Raw genomic sequence first — 14832 nt, forward strand, 5'->3', positions numbered from 1 at the left:
TTAGATTTAAAAATTAATTTAAAAAGTTCTGATTTTACTAAAGTTTGTTCATGATATTTCAGCCTTTACCTTAAGCCGATGTGTATGTCCCAAAGTTAATTTCGCTCTCTGTAAAAAATTTTAAAAGGTGATTAATTATTAGTGCTTCCTATTTCCTGGTACCCTGTCTGCTAGAATTCAGCAATGTGATTGGTTTCATGCCATGGAGCCGACGACGAATGCCTTTGCTTCGCTGCTGATCGCAAATTACGGGTCTTTATCTATCGACACATGAACTGAATCTAAATTAGCCTTCATTATAAACCATGGGAGATTTTAGTTCAGATCATTTTGACAGAAATCAAATACAATTTTATAGGATTGTGACTATTCCTGAAGCTTTAGTTTGCCAATTGAACTGAAGAAGGGCTTAAATATGGTGGGCCCGAGTTTGGTCAAACGTATGTTCTGTCCATGTACCATTGAAAGGACCGCTAAGATCCTGGCGGTACTTTGGGTGGAAGTTTGGTGACAAAATGTGGGAAAAACCACCCGATGGAAAAAATGAGCCTTACACGCCGATTCTGGGCGGTAGCGGGCAGTAGATCGCATTCTGGGCAGCAAATGCAATCCTTGGCAAAGTAACGCCGAGGATAGGGCCTAGGGAGCAGGGAATGTCAAAAATAAAAAAATGTCAAAACATTAAAAAAAAACACTACAAATCCTTCAGAGGACCCATGCACCAAAATCCCTCCAAATGAAATAAAGAAAACAATTGCACTAACCTTTTCTTATAGGTCTTCATATTTACCGTTCAGGTAAGACCTGCCTCCACGCAGCAGTCTCTTCTGCTGCTGGAGTGGAGGACCACCTGGATCAAACTGAGGACTCAGCGGGCGGGAAGACTTCTGTCGGCCTTGTATGCTGGTGCAAGCCAGTGGATGCTCCCCAGCGGTCTTTTCTCCCCTCTGGCGTGAGGACCTGACCAAACTCGCTCAGAGGGGAGAGAGCCCAGAAAACATCGAGACCAGCGAGAAAACTCGGCGGTAGCCAGCGGTAAGTCGACTAAACCCAGGCCCGTTAAATCTTATCAAAAGTTTAATGGCATAACTGGAAAAAAATCTATATTAGATAAACCATGACCTTAAATGGAGCTTACTATTATCAGAGTTGTGTATTCTTGCAATGTCAAAACTTCCTATTATGTTTTAAAAATAAATACAGAACATGTTGTAAGTACACAGGAGTTAGTCATCACCTGTAAAAGAAAGATAGGTTATTGTCCCATCCTTCATCAGAACAGATGATAATATTCTGTTTAGTACACTATCTGTAAAGGCAGAGTCAGTCTTAGCAACAAATAAACTGATAATAATAGTTGCAGGGATGCAAAAGACACTGGTCCTCCTTATTTGTGTTTAAATATAATAATTTAAGGTTATTAGCAGAAGAACCAAAGGCAACATGAAGAAAAACTTTTTTAGGCAGCGAGTGGTTAGGATCTGGAATGCACTGCCTGAAAGCATAGTGGAGACAAATATAATCGTGGCTTTCAAAACGGAATTGGATAAGTACCTGAAGGAAAACATTTTTCAGGGCTACAAGAAAAGGGCGGAGGAATGTGATTAGCTGAAGTGCTTTTGAAGAGAGCCAGTATGGGATTGACGGGCTGAATGGTCTCATTTTGTGCTGTAAACATTCTATCAATCTATGGGCCCAAGTTTCCCCAACCCCTTTTTCCGGCGCACTAACACGAGATGCGTCGACTTTGTGTGCTCAAAACGGCACCAAAGAACTTCCTGCGTATTCTCGCAGCTCTCCTGTGTGTCCCGGGTCCTGGCACGGCGTTTCTGTTTGAGTGGGTGGCAGAGCTACAGCCCTGCGCTGAAAACAGTGCCGGCAGCTGTGCGCACGCGCAGTGGAGTCTGCGCGCATGCACAGTAACTCTTCACCCTCCCAGCGCATCCTGATGTTCGCCGCCTCTATCCCGGGCCGAGTGGCCTGCCTTCCCACGCTCACACCCCCATTGCCTGCATCCTCTGTTGTCAAGCTACAACTTGCACTGCACTGTGAGGTAGAGTAGAAAGGTTTGCATTGAAAAATATTCCCTCTAAATATTTTTTTTAGCTCAGAGATGTATGATGGGCTCAGTAGGTCAGTGGACAGTACTGTTGGTACCTGTACTGAGTCGTACAGATTAAAAAGCTCCCAGCTTAAATCGTCAATCTGTGCTGTGTTAATTGATTACTAAGGGCGCCACGCAAGTCTTCCACATCCTTGGGCTGGAATAGGAGAAAAATCAGAACTCCTACTCCTGATTATTAAGGACTGATCCTTGTTGGAAAAATACAGGTGTCGAATGAGGACTGGATTGGGTTCTGCTGTGGAGCCTCATGTCTTTGAACAGCGTGCTAACTGTCTGGTCCCCTGCATGAATAATGGCCTCTCCTGCTGCTTGTTGTGAGACTCCCGCCCCTAGCCCTGACCGAAGGACTTGCCGGTGCGTGCTGCAGTCGGCGAGGTAGGACTTTTTATTTTTTAGTAATTGATTTATTTTTCATTTATTATTGATGATGGTTTTTATGCTTCTTTAATGTTGTTGTGAAGGTGTTTAGTGCTTTGCAAAATCCGCTCACTTCCCTTCCCCCCGCTATCTCTGGCTACCTGCGCTGATTTCTTAATTCACTGCAAGGTTTTTCTGAGCGGACACAAGTGGCCACATACACTTGGAGTAACTTTTAGCTGGCTAAACTTGCTTAAATGGCCAAAACAGGCGTAAATGGGTGGTAATGCCCCCTTTTGAAAATTAAACGAAACAAAAAAAAAACCTAACTAACTCACTTACACTGGAGAAAATTAAATGAGCAGAATTGCGATTTTTAAGTTACTCCAAAAAAATCTTAAGTTGCTCCAAAAAAAACAGAGCAACTCCTGGGGAAACTTGAGCCCATATATGATTCTAATTATAGCATATGGGCCCATAATTTACAGTCAGCAGCAAAGCCATGGCTTCCCACAAAGATGTTATAGAGAGCAACAAAAAAAAGATTGGGGCTCCCACATGGGGAAAAGGTAACCCTGAAATAAAGAGGAACAAACTTTTTTTTCAAATAATAAGTTTCTTAAAGTTTCTTAAAAATTATAATTTTATGAAATGGATAAATTTGACACTCCACAAAATTAAAATCAGTTATTCAGGGCCACAACATTTGTTTAGCAGTCAATACGCTGTTAAAACCCCAATTACAGCTAATCCAAAAGGGTCTAACTTTTAACAATTACCGCGGAAAAGCCGAAGTTTTCGTCATTTTCACTGATTTCCCTGATTTCACTCTTTCACAGTGATTGGGGTGGGGTGGGGTGGGGTGCAGTGCAGCCAGTGTTGGAGCAGTGAATGACTGACCGCAACTTCAGGATTTAGGATGCGCATGTGCTTGTTCCTGAAGTTGCGGTCAGTTTCGAGGAGATAATAACAGTGAATGCTGCTCTTACCTGCCGCAAATTCCAGACCCATGTGCATTGTGGCATTTTTCTGATGCTCTTCAGGGCACTCTGATTGGGGCCATCAGCCATGGATGTCGGGAGTAATCTTTGTCACCCAGAAACCATCTGTGGAATTGATTCTCATGGTTGAAGAGATTAGCAAGGGCCGAATGCCAAAGTTGAAGCTAGCATGGCGTCTTCCTGTGTGTTCGGCATTGAATGAAGGATTCTCCGATTGCTGTCACAAACTATTGAGGGAGAGAAGCTCTTCCTTTTCACATAGCTTATGGAGTGTACCATGGGTGCCACTAATCACACCCTGTACCTGGGGGAAGCCAGCTATCCCATAAAACTGTGTAGTTTTTTTCTCTCAACTCTCTTGCTAAAATGCCCGAAGTTATGAATTAGGCTGTTCTGCTGTAAAGGATGGCAATAACCTGAAAAATGTACGACTGTGCTGCTCCCTGGCTGATGTTGTGGAGATCCCCTATGGCTGCCTGAAAGGACCTTGAGGGTGTTGGTGACCTTCACAGCCACTAAGAGAGCATTGTGGGCAGATGAACGTGGCTTAACGTTTTCCTGCAGAAGGTCAAAAAGATGGCCTATTACATACTTGGAAAAGCAAACTCTTCTTATGCAGAGCTCCTCAGAGAGAGAGGTTCTTGTATGTTCTGAGTTGTATATATATTGTTTGCATGGGGAGAGTGGGGGTGCAATATATATTGACTGCTTCTTCCTTGAATGGTGTCTGACTCCTTTTCCCCATCCTGTGTTGCCCCTCTTTTCTCTCTATATAATGACAAAGAGGCTCAAAGAACGCAAGGAAACTCAGGTGAAGTATTTCAAAGGTGCCCAAATGGCCATGATGGCTTACACCTACATTTTCTTGCTAAAAAGAAATTCTGTGTCTTTCTTGCATCGCAAATTGCCTCCTTATAACTACAGCAACAGGTGTTAGCAACACATTTTACTTTTTCATACTGGTATGGAATAAAGTTCATACAATGGCCGTGATATCTCGACATGCAGCAGGATCGATGCAGCTGGGGTTGGTGGCGTGTGAAAAGCCCGCTCCCGACTCGAGCCTGCCCTCTCTTCCGAATCTTCCGATGTTTGGGCTTGTTAAGCCCGCCCTGATGGCTTCCTGGCCAATTAAGAGAAAGTCTGATGACATCACTAGCCGGTTTCCTTAAAGGGTCCATGCACACAATGGTTTTGATAGTTCTGCTGGCAGTGTTCTGCAGCATTGAAGTGCTGCAAACACTGACAAGCACTGCACAGAGGTGCATGGCTGCACCCAGGCTCTTACATGACTCCCGGCAGATACTATGGAGGGAGTCACAGAATGCAGGGAGGTTCTCTTCCCTTCTCATGGGCGGAAGGAACCTCCCCAGGACACCCACGCAGCCTGGTTTCACAATGCACAGGAAGGCACAAGCAGGGATGTCATCAGGAGGACCTGGCTGCAGTGGCGCAAACCTTTCAATGATCACGAAACATTACCGCAAAGCCACACACAACCTCATCCTGCTGTGCCACTCATCACATCCCCATCACTCTGCCTTCCCTATCCTCCTACACATCCTTACTCACACCAACTTACCTTGCACCTCCACCCATCCCTCTCTCTCACTATCTACATTATCACTTCCCCATCTCACTAGCCACCCCTCACACTCATCCTTGTCCAATCATACCAACTAACAACACACAAGGGTAGGCACTTGGATCCTTTAGCCAATGTTCATGTATAGTTTATGTTGATGTGTTTTCAACATTGAAATCCTTATTTTCAGCACTTGGACAGATTTGTGGGCACCTTTGGAAGTGGTTTAGTGAGTTGTACTGAATGGTGAAACATAAAGGTTGTCATGTATGTAACCTTCATGTAACAACACTGCAATACAGTATATACTTGAGAAATGCACACCTTGACCACAGGGGGTGAACTTGTGGGAGACACTCCTCACCTGGTCATCCAGGTATATAAACGGAGGTCCCACGCAGGGTCATCACTTCTTGGTCCTGTGAATAAAGGTGCAGGAGTGTGACCTTGTCCATAGAATGTGCCTCGTGTGGATTTATGGCATTGTGTAGGGACTTTACATTGGCAACGAGAAACGGGAAACAACGACCCACGAGAATGGCCACCGGTAGCACAGAGGAACGGTACTGTGTTGGTGAGGACTGGGACGATTTCATTGAGAGGCTTCAGCAGAGCTTTATCACGAAGGACTGAATTGGGAGATGCAGCGGCCGACAAGCGAAGGGCTCATCTACTGACCAGCTGTGGATCTAAGACTTACGCGCTCATGAAAGACCTGCTAGCACCCGAGAAGCCGGCGGACAAAATCTTTGAAGAGCTCAGCAAGCTAATTACTGAGCACCTCAAACCGGCGAGCAGCATACACATGGCCTGACATAGATTTTATACCCACCGACGTCGGGAAGGACAGAGCATACCGGACTTTGTTGCGGACCACTGGCGCTTGGCCAGCCTCTGTAAGTTCACAGACGGCTGCAGGGAGGAGATGCTAAGGGATTTCTTTATTGAGGGCATCGGTCATGCCGGGATTTTCAGAAAGTTAATCGAGACCAAGGACTTGACACGATGGATCAGGGGGTCAATATCATAAATGCGACTCAGAGCCCAGCAGGCAGGCAAGGGCAGTTCGACACACCCCAGGCAGCAATAGACCCCAGAACAGGTTTTCAACACAGACAATGACAGGCTGAATGGACATTTACGCCATCCCAGTGGCCAATGCATTCTGGGATGGGGCCATTGACACCCACTAACAGGGTGCTCAAGAGCAGTCAAAGGGACAATCAGCGAGGAATGCCTGGTAACAGCTCTTTTGTTCACAACAATGGGAATTTCAGTTCATGCTGGAGGTGTGGGGGCAGACATACTGCTAGGACTTGCAGGTTTCAAAAGTTCGCCTGCAGAAATTGTAACCTCACTGGCTATTTAGCCAGAATGTGCAGGAAGCCTGTGACCAGGCTAAGTTACGAGGTGGATGGACCAGCAGAGGGATCTGCGAGGCAGGATGATGCCTGGGGCAAATCAATGGATGCTGAAGTTCAGTGTTCATGTGGCAAACATTCATAGCTCATATACTAAAACGTCACCTACGATGATGAAGGTGCTATTAAACGGCATCCCAGTACGCATGGAGCTGGACAAGGGGCCAGCCAGTCACTCATGAGCGTTCAACAATTTGAAAAGCTATGGACAATCAAAGCCAGCAGACCCAAACTAGAACGCATTGAGACTCAATTACGGACGTACACCAAAGAAATCATTCCAGTGCTAGGCAGTGCAACGTTGGCTGTCACACACAATGGATCAGTGAACCGGCTGCCGCTCTGGATTGTCCCGGGCAATGGTCCCGCACAGTTGGGGAGGAGCTGGCTGGCTGAGATGAACTGGAAATGAGGGGATGTGCATACAGTGTCATCTGTGGAGCAAAGTTCATGCTCACAGGTCTTACAGTAATTTGAGTCGCTATTCCAACCTGGCGTCGGGACGTTCAAAGATACCAAAGTAGTGATTCACATCACCCCGAACGCCAGACCAGTGCACCACAAAGCCAGAGCTGTGCCGTATGTGATGCGGGAAAAGATCAAGAGTGAATTGGACCGGCTGTTGAGAGAGGGCATCATCTCGCCTGTTGAATTCAGCGACTGAGCGAGCCCCATTGTTCCCGTCCTAAAAGTGGATGGTTCAGTCAGGATCTGTGGTGACTACAAGGCCACTATCAACCGGGTGTCACTACAAGACCAATACCCGCTTCCGACAGCGGAGGATCTTTTTGCCACGCTGGCAGGCGGCAAGCTGTTCACCAAGTTGGAGCTCACTTCAGCCTACATGACCCAAGAACTGGCCGATGAATCCAAACTACTGATCACAATCACCAAGGAACTGTTTGTTTACAACAGGTGCCCATTTGGCATTCGATCAGCGGCTGCGATCTTTCAAAGAAACATGGAAAGCCTGCTCAAATCCATTCCTGGAATGGTTGTATTCCAGGACGACATCCTTATCACGGGTCGGGACACCGAGGAACACCTCCACAACCTGGAAGAGGTGCTATGCTGATTGGACTGGGTAGGCCTTTGATTCAAGAAGCCTAAATGTGTGTTTTTGGCTCCCGAAGTCGAGTTTCTGGGCAGGAGGGTTGCTGCAGATGGGGTTCGTCCTACCGAATCCAAAACAGAGGTGATTCGACGAGCGCCCAGGCCCGGCAACACATCGGAGTTGCGTTCATTCCTGGTAGTCTTGAACTATTTCGAGAACTTTCCGCCAAACTTAAGCACATTGTTGGAGCTGCTACATGTGCTCCTGCGTAAGGGTTGCGATTGGTTTTGGGGGGACTGTCAGGAACAGGCTTTCAATCGGGTGCGTAACCTACTCTGTTCAAATAAGTTGTTGACCCTGTACGACCCCTGTAAGAAATTGGTTCTGACATGTGATGCATCGTCCTATGGGGTTGGGTGCGTGTTGCAGCAGTGCAAAATGAGGGGCAACTCAAACCTGTGGCTGATGCCTCCAGGTCGCTCTCTCAAGTAGAACATGGATATGGGATGGTTGAGAAGGAAGCACTCGCCTGTGTCTATGGGGTGAAAAAGATGCACCCGTGCCTTTTTGGCAGGAGGTTCGAATTAGAAACAGACCACAAGCCGTTAACATCCCTGTTGTCAGACAGCAAGGCTGTCAATGCCAATGCGTCAGCTCGCATATAGCGATGGGCTCTCACTCTGGCTGCGTATGACTACTCCATCCGGCACCGGCCCGGCACTGAAAATTGCGCTGAGGCGCTCAGCAGGCTTCCACTAGCCACCACTGAGGGGGCAGCGGAGCAAAGCGCTGAGATGGTCATGGCCGTTGATGCCTTTGACAGTGCAGGCTCCCCCATCACAGTCAAAATCTGGACCAACAGAGATCCCCTCCTACCTTTGATTAAGAAATATGTCCTGACTGGGGATTGGGCGCCCGCACACGGAGCATGCCCTGAGGAGACACAGGCAGATGGGTGAGCTCTCCATCCAAGCCGACTGCCTACTATGGGGCAGTCGGGTAGTCATGCCCCAGTGGGGCAGGGAAGCATTCATCAGGGAACTCTACAGCAAGCATCCAGGCATCGTGCCGATGAAGACCATTGCCCGGTCACACATTTTGGTCGGCGGGAATTGATTCAGACCTGGAACACTGTGTTCGCAGGTGCGCGATGTGTGCTCAACTGGGAAATGCCCCCAGGGAGGCCCCACTCAGCCCGTGGCCCTGGCCCACCAGGCCATGGTCACGCATTCACGTAGACTACACTGGCCTGTTCATGGGGAAAATGTTTCTCATTGTGGTTGATGCGTACTCGAAATGGATCGAGTGCATCATTTTGAATTTGTGCATGACATCCACCACTGTGGAGAGTCTACGTGCGGCCTTTGTGACCCATGGTCTGCCGGACATCTTTGTTAGCGATAATGGCCCATGTTTCACGAGCTACGAATTCCGGGAGTTCATGTCGGGTAATGACATTAACCATGTCAGGACAGCACCGTTCAAGCCGGCCTCCAATGGCCAGGCGGAACGTGCGGCCCAAATCATAAAACGAGGCATGCTCCGGATTCAAGGTCCCTCCCTTCAATGCCGCCTATCGCGCCGATCGCACTCGCTCACGGGGGTCCCGCCCACGGAGCTCCTTATGAAACGTACACTCAAAACTCGGCTGTCCCTCATTCATCCTGTCTTGTCCGACATTCTTGAAGGCAAGCACCAGTCCCAAAATGAGTACCATGACCGTAATTCAAGGGGGAGATGTATAGAAATTGGTGACCCCGTATTTGTTCTCAATCACGCTTTGGGGCCCAAATGGCTTGAAGGTACTGTAATAGACAAAGAGGGGAATAGGTTCATCATTGTTAAACTTAACAATGGACAGATGTGTTGCAAGCATCTGGGCCAAGTAAAAAAAATGTTCAGCATGGACTCTGAGGAACCTGAGGAAGATCATGAGATGGTATTCACACCACCGCCTGTGAATGAGCAACAAGAACAATCAGCAGCATGCGCAGTCCCTGCGGTCAGCCCGGACAGGCCGGAATCACCACAGGGGACAGACACGCAGGCCAAGGCTCAACAGCCAGAGCCCCAACTGCGGCGCTCCATGAGGGAACGCAGACCACCCGAAAGACTTAACCTGTGATCCCAATAAGACGTTGGGGGGAGGTGATCTCATGTAAGTAACCTTTATGTAACAACACTGCAATACTGTATATACTTGAGAAATGCACACCTTGACCACAGGGGTGAACTTGTGGGAGACACTCCTCACCTGGTCATCCAGGTATATAAAGGGAGGTCCCACGCAGGGTCATCACTTCTTGGTCCTGTGAATAAAGGTTCAGGTCATGGGGTGACCTTGTCCATAGAATGTGCCTCGTGTGGATTTGTGGTATTGTGTAAGGACTTTACCAAACCCCCCACAATGGTGATGAGTGTGAAAGGAATGGTTGGACATTGCCGGGATGCTTTATGGAGCTGGTGTGAGGTGGTGCCAATCTGGAGCATCATGTGACAGTTAGGGTGCACAGCATGAAGTGACGTAAATGTGGCCATGATGAGGCCATCCCTGGCCTCCCGGGCAGCAATGTGGTCAGGTGCTGATGCCCTGTGTCTTGTGCAGCATCAGGTGATGGCAGAGAAGTTTTGTTTTGCTGTTGGTGATGCTGGTGTGTTTAGTGATGTTGGTGTTGGGGTTGATCATGGTGGGATTTGAAGGACAAGGTGAGATCTTTTCAAGGGCACCGATGCTGCTGGAATAGATGGCAGGTGAAGTTGAGATGACAGAAGTGCCCTGTGAATGGTGAAAGAGGTTGCTCCAAGGAGGTGACAGTGAATAGAGAGTTCACTGCAAACACTTCCAAACTGCATACAGCTCAGAAGTTTCTTCCAAAACTTGAAGGCTTCAGCTTCTGAAATTGGAAAGTGGACAGCTGTGAAAAGGTAGCTTTTATAGCACTTCTGCAGCTGTCAACTAACCAAAGTGGTGGAGAGTTACTGAGAACCTGACTCCATTTACCAGGTATGAAACCCAAGGCATGACAAACCAGTCAAAAGGTTGGTACAATTTAAGTGTCTGCTTTTAACAATCTTAACTACCATTTAAATACTTTTTAATTATGTAAATTTCCTGTCCCACTGCTTGCTATCGGGTCTGCTATCCGAACGCAGATGTGACATTTCAGAAACTCACACGGAGGCAGGTTTAGAGCGGGATCCTGACCCACTGTCAATCAGGGCCATTTTGACAGTGGGCCCGCCTCCAAACCCGCACTCGCAGGGCTGGGAAGATTCCAGCCAATGTATCTGTAGTAGCAACCTACAAAATAGTGTTACAAAAAGACCTTACATGTATATAGTTCCTTTCATGCCCTTGGGATGTCCCAACATGCTTCACAGTCAATGAATTACTTTTGAAGTGCAGCTACTGTTGCTTTGTAGATAAATGTGGAAGCCAAATTGTGAACAGCAAGTTCCAATAAACAGCAATGAGATAAATGATTCGGTAATTTGTTGAAGAATAAATGTGACTGGGATACCTGGAGTGTTTCGTTGCTCTTATTTGTTTAGTGCAATGGAATCTTTTACATCCACCTGAAGAGCCAGATGGTTCCTTGGTTAACATTCTACCCAAAAAACAGAACTCCTTCAGAGTTGCATTGAAGTGTCAGCCTAGATTATGTTCTCGAGTCCGGGAGTGGGGCTTGATCTTCTGCTTCAGAGAAGAGAGTGCTACTACTGAGCGAAGCCAACACAGTAAAAGATGAAAAGGGCCTATTATGTAAATTTTTTCCAATAAATGCATGCGGTGGAAAGACAAATGCATTACATTTTGTGTTTTCCAGACTTTTCAGAAAGAATTGAAGCAGGCAGCAGCTGAATATTGATTACTGATGGCCAAGGTCAGTCCAATTCTTTTAGACATTGTGTAATAATCAGTCTAACTGGATAACTAAAGATCCTGAGAGAGACTATAGTGAGAATAAGTGACTTTCTATGCATACATGGAAATTAATTGACTCAACCATCTGCACTGAGGGATTCGAAATTGAGTCAGGTTAAGAATGAAAATCTGAGTCGCAAATCTGAGATTTCACTTAACAAGGACATTTTATGACTGCCTATTGCATCTGAATATTGTTTGACTGCTCGAGTTCAATATGAGCCAGCTAGAGGGAATCATAGAGGATCATTACTGGCAGTGGGTTAGTTGGAATTGGGCTAAATTAAAAATAAAGTTTGCCTTGCAGTTCTGCTAACTTGGTTTCAGTGATAATGTGGATGGAATTTCAGCTGGCACACAGCCATCTTTACACATTGTCATTGAGCTGGAAGAACAGCACTTATTCTGTCAGATCAAGTTCATATTCAAGTTAGCTGAATGTAAACTTAACCAAACTAGGCCTCTGGTCCCTGCCTACTTTATCCCGACTAAAAATAACTGAACAGAGTGAAAACAATAGTATAAGTACAGACATCTGTTTAGGAAGACACAGGAAATGTGGGCTGAGAAATATGGAAAATTTATTTTGGGATGCGGGTGAAGCAATATTAATAAGGACCCTTAATTGTTTTATTTAAATACATCATTGACCATCTATTGTGGTCTCCTTGGAGAACTATAAAAATAGCATATGAACAATTAATTCAGAACAAGCCACACTGAAAAACTCTGTTATAAAAAAGATTTTATTTCAAAGCAACCTAATTTCTAACGAACAATATATAGCAAAAGCAAAATGCTGCAGATGCTGGAAATCCAAATTAAAACAGAAAGTGCTGGAAACACCCAGCATGTCAGGCAGCATCTGTGGAAAGAGAATCAGAGTTAAGGGCCCCAATTTTAACTCATCTCAGCTGCCGGAAACTGGGTGGGGTGCAGTTGTAATAATACAAGACACTTATCGCTTCTGATCGCGCTGCCTTCCGCCCATGTCCTGATTTCAACATGAAGCTTGAGCAGGAATGGGGTGAAGTGCCGGAAAACCTGTGGGAGCTGGATCCTAGTCCAGAAGAGGGCCAGAAGTTAAGATTAGTTTTATCTGTAAGCCAGCAGGAGCAGGAGAGGCTCCTCTGGATCTCACAAGAAGCCTTGGGCCTCCCTTACCGTGGGCTACTCCACCTCCCGATGTTCAACAGAGCCTTTCCCCCACCTCCCAATCCCTGTCGATAGCTTTATCCCACTCCTGATCCCTGCACAGAGCTTTAAACCTCATCACTGCCTGCTGGAGACCGTTCATCCTGTTGCCAGATGCACACTCCAGCCCACAGGTCACCTATCTGTCCAGTTATCAGGCGGGACTCTGTATAGATTTATTTAAATGAGACCCTGCTATTAAGATTGGCAGGGCCTCCATGTTCCTGGCCTTGCTACCGAGCTACCCCCACACACTTCCCACCGCCCATGAAAATCGAGGCAAATGTTTCAGGTCGATGACCTTTTAGCAGAATTGGAAGAGGTTACAGATCAACAGCTTTTAAGCAAGAACCAAGCCAGGAAAAAGAGGGAGCAGGAAAATAACAAAAGAAAGAGATCTGTGATAGGCAGTTGGGCAGGAATCCCTTTTGTTCTCTGCTTTTTGGAGCACTACACTTTTCAAGCATTTATTATCTCATGGCTCACTAGTATTTTTAAGTAAAATCAATATCTTCAAATGTTGTGATATGCAAGATCCAGTGGGCTACAAGCTCAACTGATGTTATGTTCATTTCACATGATCTAACATCAAGAGATTGCAGTAAGTGTTCAAAGATGGTGAATGTTTAAAACATTAGCTAAAATAGGTCGGAAAAAGACACCTGGAGCAGTTTATTTTTCTATCACAAATTGTAAGCACTATTCTTATTTTACACATTGCACTTTAAGCATTGCAAATGGTAAATTTGTTTCAGCAGAAATAAAAGGATTTCAATCTAAAAATGTTTTGTCTCTTTTGGCACAAGGGATGCTAATTGGAAGAATGCTGTACCCTGTAGCATTCCCTGATGTACCAACACCTCTCATAGGACAAGCAATCGGTAGAATTTTTACCAAACTTGCCATTAGGACTTGAACTTTATGCAGCTGGAATGTAAATGCATTGTGGTGTATCAGATGAAATAAAAAAAACTCTACCACTGTCTCTGAGAGAACATTTGAGCTATTGGGAGCATGTGGACCAGCAACCCCATCTCTCTGATGGGAGGTCCATTTAATGGCCTGCAGATGTTGGGAAAGTGCATGCGGAGTGTCGCTCCTTCATTTAGTTACATTAATGAAGATTCCAGCTGTTTATAAATGGACCAGAAGAGACGGAAGGCCAGCTTAAAGGGGAAAAAGAGTTCTGAAAACTACAGCAAATAGGAAGATAGGTGCAGGAGTAGGCCATTCGGCCCTTCTAGCCTGCACCGCCATTCAATGAGTTCATGGCTGAACATTCAACTTCAGGACCCCATTCCTGCTTTCTCGCCATAGCCGTTGATCCCCCTAGTAGTAAGGACCTCATCTAACTCCTTTTTGAATATATTTAGTGAATTGGCCTCAACAACTTTCTGTGGTAGAGAATTCCACAGGTTCACCACTCTCTGGGTGAAGAAGTTCCTCCGCATCTCGGTCCTAAATGGCTTACCCCTTATCCTTAGACTGTGACCTCTGGTTCTGGACTTCCCCAACATTGGGAACATTCTTCCTGCATCTAACCTGTCTAACCCCGTCAGAATTTTAAATGTTTCTATGAGGTCCCCTCTCATTCTTCTGAACTCCAGTGAATACAAGCCCAGTTGATCCAGTCTTTCTTGATAAGTCAGTCCCGCCATCCCGGGAATCAGTCTGGTGAACCTTCGCTGCACTCCCTCAATAGCAAGAATGTCCTTCCTCAGGTTAGGAGACCAAAACTGTACACAATACTCCAGGTGTGGCCTCACCAATGCCCTGTACAACTGTAGCAACACCTCCCTGCCCCTGTACTCAAATCCCCTTGCTATGAAGGCCAACATGCCATTTGCTTTCTTAACCGCCTGCTGCACCTGCATGCCAACCTTCAATGACTGATGTACCATGACACCCAGGTCTCTTTGCACCTCCCCTTTTCCTAATCTGTCACCATTCAGATAATAGTCTGTCTCTCTGTTTTTACCACCAAAGTGGATAACCTCACATTTACCCACATTATACTTCATCTGCCATGCATTTGCCCACTCACCTAACCTATCCAAGTCGCTCTGCAGCCTCACAGCATCCTCCTCGCAGCTCACACTGCCACCCAACTTAGTGTCATCCGCAAATTTGGAGATACTACATTTAATCCCCTCATCTAAATCATTAATGT

At 46.2% G+C, this 14832-nt stretch overlaps 1 long non-coding RNA gene across 1 annotated transcript in view; it reads left to right on the plus strand.

The window, feature by feature from the left end:
* LOC139236384 (uncharacterized) overlaps positions 1–13639 on the plus strand; it is a 28322-nt gene extending 14683 nt beyond the window's left edge. Inside the window, exons 2-3 of the long non-coding RNA XR_011588509.1 lie at positions 11371–11427; positions 13469–13639. This is a non-coding gene — a long non-coding RNA (uncharacterized lncRNA). The remainder of the gene's footprint in view (positions 1–11370; positions 11428–13468) is intronic.
* Positions 13640–14832: the final 1193 nt, after the last annotated feature.

This window comes from Pristiophorus japonicus, chromosome 1 (assembly GCF_044704955.1).
Source record: "Pristiophorus japonicus isolate sPriJap1 chromosome 1, sPriJap1.hap1, whole genome shotgun sequence".
Classification (NCBI taxonomy): domain Eukaryota; kingdom Metazoa; phylum Chordata; class Chondrichthyes; family Pristiophoridae; genus Pristiophorus; species Pristiophorus japonicus.